At 34.5% G+C, this 6,321-nt stretch overlaps 1 pseudogene; it reads right to left on the bottom strand.

The window, feature by feature from the left end:
• Positions 1-2,080: 2,080 nt before the first annotated feature.
• On the bottom strand, positions 2,081-2,945 carry LOC107030965 (annotated as a pseudogene).
• Positions 2,946-6,321: the final 3,376 nt, after the last annotated feature.

The raw sequence follows: 6,321 nt of genomic DNA, 5'->3' as shown, positions 1-6,321 counted from the left end.
TTTGAGAAAAAAAACTGAAAAAAAGTTTTTATTTTATTTTATTTCTTTTAAAAATGTTTGTTCTTCTAAAAGATAATTTTGTCCAGATAATCAAACAAACAAACGTGGTTTGTTCTTTATAAAATCCTTGTTTACTAGGGCAACATTGCCTTAAGATGCTTGATCTTTTGCAATCCGCACAGTACAGTGGTTTTCAGGTGCTCCAGAATATCAAAAATCAAGGAGCCAAAGTCTTAAAGAATATTTCCAAGGAAATATCCAGCTCTATGTTAATACCTGTATCTTCTTAATTTAATTTACAAGTTGAGGCATACTTACCGAATAAGAAATTTATACAAATTATCAGTCAGGGAGCCACCTCTATGGACTTCAACTCACACGTGCAGAGTAGTAATGAGACCCTCATATATTAAGGCAAATTGGCTGATTTGATTATTGTACTAGTGCAAGGGGAGATGGATGTAAAAAAGCATTATTGGAAATAAATGAGAAAATACATCAAATCCAAACTTGGCACGGAAACTCGCTTTAGTACTTAAACTACACGGGTATTTCTATACCCCCCTTAACACGTTTGATGTGAATTATTTTCAACCTTCCGAGCTCCAGCCTCCTGCGCGTGTTGATACAGCCTTGAAGGACGCATAATTAATCTTTTAGCATTTTTTAAAAATAAAATTTGACCCTCCAACGGTAATATCCGACCCATTACATATTTGAATATAAATTTTCTCTTTTGTAGAACCTTAATTTCCTTTTCTCCTCACCAACCCAATCATCCATCCATGGTGACCTAATTCATGCTTTTTTTCTTTATTTTTCTCAGATCTTAGTTCTTCAAACCTCAATATTAGCTCTTCAAACCTAAAAGTTGAAACTTTAAAGGAATAATTGTTCTTCAAAATGTAATCTTCAAACATATACTTCTTTATCTATTATTTTGGTTTTTATTTCCTCCCTTTTTCTTATTATCTGGGTTTTTTTCAGATTCTCGTTACTTTTTGCACAAAATTATAGCACACAATGTGATAAATTAATTTGACAAATCTTTGTATGGAAGAAGATGATTATACTACGAAAAAAAATTATTATAATCATGGACTTGTAGTGCATTTAAAAACATCTTGGACTTCCAACAACCCCCAAAGAAAATATTGGTCATGTCCTTCTTATGGGGTAAACATCATTTTTGTTTATTTTCTTTTAGCCGATTAAGAATTTGATTACTAATTCCTTCATCCTTTTTCATTATTGAAGGGTCCTAGATCTTGCAACTTTTGGTGTTGGAAGGATAAAGAGAATATTGATTCGAGGTCAAAATTTGTGATTCCTAAACTAATACAGAAATTGAGTGAGCTTGAGAATATAGTAGAATCATCTCAAACCTCAGCCACTGCATTTGAATTGGTTGAGGATACTGAAGGAGTTGACAACAGGGAGATTTCAAACAAGATGATGATTGTCTAGGTATGAAATTAAAAATGTTGCAAGAAGAGGTTGAGAAGATGAAAGTAATGCAAAATAGATGGAGAAGAACATGGTAGAATGTGTTCTTTTTTGTTGTAGCTTGTTGTTGTGTTATGGTAATAGCCATAAGTTATTGTTTCTGGGTGATGTATAAGAAGAAAGGTACAATGAACTTACCTTAAGCTCTTGATGTAGTGAGATCAATGTTGGAGTAGTGTAGCACTGTTTATGTTGTAATCAATTAGGTTCAAGCCTCTTTTGTAATGAACTGTGTGTTCTTCTTACTCTATTAATGCAATTTGTTGATTTATTTATTTCGTTTGTGTTTTATTTACAACTGCATTCACATTATTGCAGTCACAACTGCATAATTGTACACGTAAAAGTAATGCAAAAATGGTTGCACAATTGTTTCATAAAGAGACAACTAAAAGAACAAACTCATGCAGCAACCACAGCTACATAATTGTTTCAAACATGGATCAAACTATTGCAGTCACAGCTGCATAATTGTTTCAAACATAGATCAAACTAACGCAGTCACATCTGCAACATAATTGTTTTAAAAAACAAACATAGATCAAACTAATGCAGTCACAGCTGCATAATTGTTCTAAAAAAAGATAAATATCAATCTAGAGCAGTCACAACGGCATAATTATTTCAAAAACAACTCAAATATCAAACTAAAGCAGTCTCCATATCAAACATCATCTGCAATAGACCTTGTTCTCCTTCTTTTGTTTTCTCTCATCTCTTGAAGACCTTGTTGAGTTACAACATCCTTTCCTTTCCATTTTAATCCTGATCTTGGTTTATGATGCCCAAGATTTCCAGTCACTATTGAAGAGTTCATAGGCATTCCGGGCTACATTCACAACATAAACATTGTCTTAAGTGCTTCATAAGTTACAATTGAAAAAGGTGTAAATATTTAAGACAACTTACATTGTGGATTGTAAAACCACTATGTGTATGTAATATCCCCATTCCAACCATTATTGGCCTCTTCACTCCTCCAGTAGCACCAGGTACATCAGTAGAAGTAGCAGCTATACCAGTTCCTATTCCTCTTCCCTTTCGAGCTACAGTAGTTGCAGTTCCTCTTCCCCTTCCAGCTACACCAGTTCTAGTTCCTCTAACCCTTCCAGTAGGACCAAAACCATTGACAGCAACACCGATCCCTGTTTCATTAACAAATGCAGTTGTAGTTCATCTTTCCCTTCCAGTTCCAGCTAAACCAGTTTCAGTTCCTCTTCCCCTTCAAATAGCACTAGCCTATAACATAAGTTGATTAACAAAAATATTGGACGGATTAAGATGTAAAATAACAACAACATGAATTACTATAAACAGTACCTGTTTTGTAGAACCTCTTGGTCGACCTCTTCCTCTCGTTGTGCTTGATTGGGATTCAGTTGGTGATGTAGAAGAGCCAACACTTGACCTTATTGAACTAGTATTTGTTCCTCTACCATTTTCTCTTTCTCTACCTGCATTAGCTTGATTATTCAAATGACAACCCCTCTTATTATGACCCTTTGACAAAGGCTGCAGGTCTTCTCAACACCTCTCTTGGACAATTTTCTTGTTTTATGTTCATTCTGCTCCTTTCTCCTACACTTTTTATGCCTTTCTGGTAGTGTTTTGATAACAGGTGGTAATACAAAAGGGTTGGTGGATTGTGGCCACATTTCCATGTTAGTAACTGGTCAAATGTAGTTACTATAGACCTTGATATAAGATTTCATTGTTATACCAATGTGCAACATAGTTAATGGGCTCCGATTTTCTAAAATGAAGTGCAACTATATCATGACAACAAGGTATTCCTATTAGCATCCAAGATCTACAAGTACATGTTTGTATGCCTACATTCACAATAAATGTGTTACTCAAGTTGTCTTTAACCTCAAAACCTTATTCAACATTCCATTCAAGGTTACATGCATTGACTTTGTAGTGTTCTCTGTTAATACCTTTAAGGCCATTAGAGATATGTCTGTTATCCAAGTATTACCTAAATCCCTCAATTGTCCTATTCTTCTCATCACTTTGACCCTTATTTCTTCAAGCATTGTGATGATAGTTTTGTGTCTTGCCCCCAAAATCCATGAATTGAAGCTTTCATCCATGTTGTTGTCAACACTATCACAACAGCTAAAAGACTTAAAGTATAATTTAGACCACCTTTCTATATTGTAGTACAATAAGTTATCAATTATTCCAGTACCTAACTTCTCCATATGATCCAAATTTCTTTTCAATTCTTGTTCATATGTAGATTTGGCACATCTCAAAAACGGTTTCTTCTTTTAATGCCTTTCCAATTGATAGACCAGTTGGCTAGAAAATGTCCTGCACACATTCTTTGTTCTGTATTTGGCAAAAGTTCTTGAATAGATGTCAAGACCCTTAAACAACTTTTGGAATATCATGAGATCTAACTTAATGAATAAATGGAAAAGAAAATAGATGAATAAATGGAAAAGAAAATAAATGAGTAAATGTGAACACAAATAAAAATACCTTCTGCATATCAGTAATGGTTGTCAATTATGCCCCATCTCCTAGATCAAGATCATGTCTTACAATCTTGGTAAACCATTTTCAAGTGAATGTGTTTTCCACCTCAACAACTGCCCATGCTAGTGGTAGCATTTGGTTGTTCTCATCCTTACAAACAGCCACAAGTAATTGACCTCTAGAAACACCTTTCAAGAAGCAACCATCAAATCCTATACATCTCCTAGCTCCTCCTTGAATGCTTTCTTTAAAGCATCAAAACATATGTAAAATGATTGAAACATTTTTCTTCCACCTTCAAAGTTTCTTCACTAAGTCTCACCACACATGTGCTGCCTAGATTAGTCCTTAAGAGCTCATCTCTATAATCTAAAATTCTTTTAAAATCCTCCACATGATCACTCATAATTTGTTGCAACACAATGTTTCTTGCTTTCCTTGCTACAATCCTTCCCACATGCACATTCAACTCTTTCTTCACTAAAATTTGAAACTGCAAAACTCTCTTGACAGGCTCAGAAATAATTATGTCCTTGTACTTTTCTGCTAAGTACTTTGAATTCACCAATTTATTTCTTGTTGTGCCATTGCATTTATGTACTGGATTGTAATTCTTCACCATAAAATCTCATGTTCTTGAATCAATACTTCCAAACAACAACCATGACAACCAGCTGTACACTTTACCCTCACCCTAGTTGCTTCATTAACATATTTATCTAATTCAACATGCTCTAATTGCATATCTAGTAATAACTTCTCTAAACTGCTTAACACTTTCAAAAGCAAAACCAGTCTACCAAAGTATTAACTGACAGGAAGGATCAAGTACAATTTTCTTTTTATTTCTTTTTGCTCTTCTTGCTTTTCTTTGTCTTTTTATAGGCAGTTCAACCTCATCTTCCTCATTAATATCATCATCAATATCTATTTCAAAACTAACAGCTTCATCTGAATCAAAGTAGGGCTCATCTCCAGCTATCTTACCCTGTAAAGTAGTTTGTTTTTTGGATAGATATTCATCATATCCCAAATCAACTCCGTTTTTTCCTAAATCAACTCGTTCAGATCTTCTATGACCCTTTTCTTTTCTCTCTTTTTATTTTAGCAGCCCTTTTATCTTTCCTAAGATTTATAACTTCCTCATGAACATTACTACCATACTCATCTTCCCCTTCATCAGACAAATCTGCAATGTCCCAATCATCACTTTCTTCTGTTTCACTTTCTCAATCAGACCCAACTTTTGGAATATTAAATGCAGCAGCAGCAAATAAATATCACCCAAGTCTTCTCCAACACAAGCTGAAGTTCTACCCAATTCCTCTCCAACACTAGTAGAAGTCCTACCAAACACTTCACTCAACTCTTCACCCACAATAGATTGTGCAGGTTGTGCAGGTTCTTCAAATCCTAAACCTTCAATATCCTCAAAATTCTGACTAGATTCCTTATCAAAAGTAGAATTAGATTCCCCACCCACCCCACCCACATCATTTAGATATTCAATTGTTGGTAGGGCCACAACAACTTCTTCAACTAAATGAGTCACATAAAGTTCAACAATATCTCCATTTTTTAATTTAGGTACAATACCCATTATATCCCTATCACATTTAACTTCAAAAACATAACGACATCTAGGTGGTTTAATATAAACAACACTAGCAACACAGTTATACCCAATTTCTTTAACTATATCAACAAATTCAAAGTAGGACAATTTATCAACATCTATGTCAAAACAATCAGTGACCGTACATCCTTCATACTTAAACGAGGTTTTTGTTGAAGTTTTCCACCATGGTGAAACCTTAAGGTAATGTACATATCAATCGTCAAACTAAAGAGATAAAAAAACTAAGCTTCCTGAAAACCCTAAAACCGGTCAAATGCTACAATCATCTAAACAAATATTACTAACCTTATAACTTTGTTTCTTCACACGATTCTTTGTTTCTTTCACGAAAACCCTAAAATCAACAACTCATTCACGCTAATGGAAGAGAAATCTTTAGATTCGATCTTCTAGGTTTGAGAGGAGAGAAACGAATGAGAATCGCGGGCTTAGGGATTTAGGGATATTTGTTTATAAGTGGGTGTCGGGTTGTATTTGGGAACGGAACTTAGAGATTTGGGGATATTTGTTTATAAGTGTGTCGGATTGTATTTTGGGAACGGGTAAGATACTTTTTAATACCTTAGGCGGCGTGGACCACTAAAAATGTGCGTGAGTAACAATGCCCAGCCTTCAACTTGGCTGGTGCTCGGAATATTAAAAATAATTCACATCAAACATGTTAAGGGGTATATATATATATATATATA

This window comes from Solanum pennellii, chromosome 9 (genome assembly GCF_001406875.1).
Source record: "Solanum pennellii chromosome 9, SPENNV200".
In the NCBI taxonomy this organism is placed as follows: Eukaryota; Viridiplantae; Streptophyta; class Magnoliopsida; order Solanales; family Solanaceae; genus Solanum; species Solanum pennellii.
Note: the sequence above shows the minus strand (reverse complement) of the source record. Positions and strands in the feature narration are given on the sequence as shown.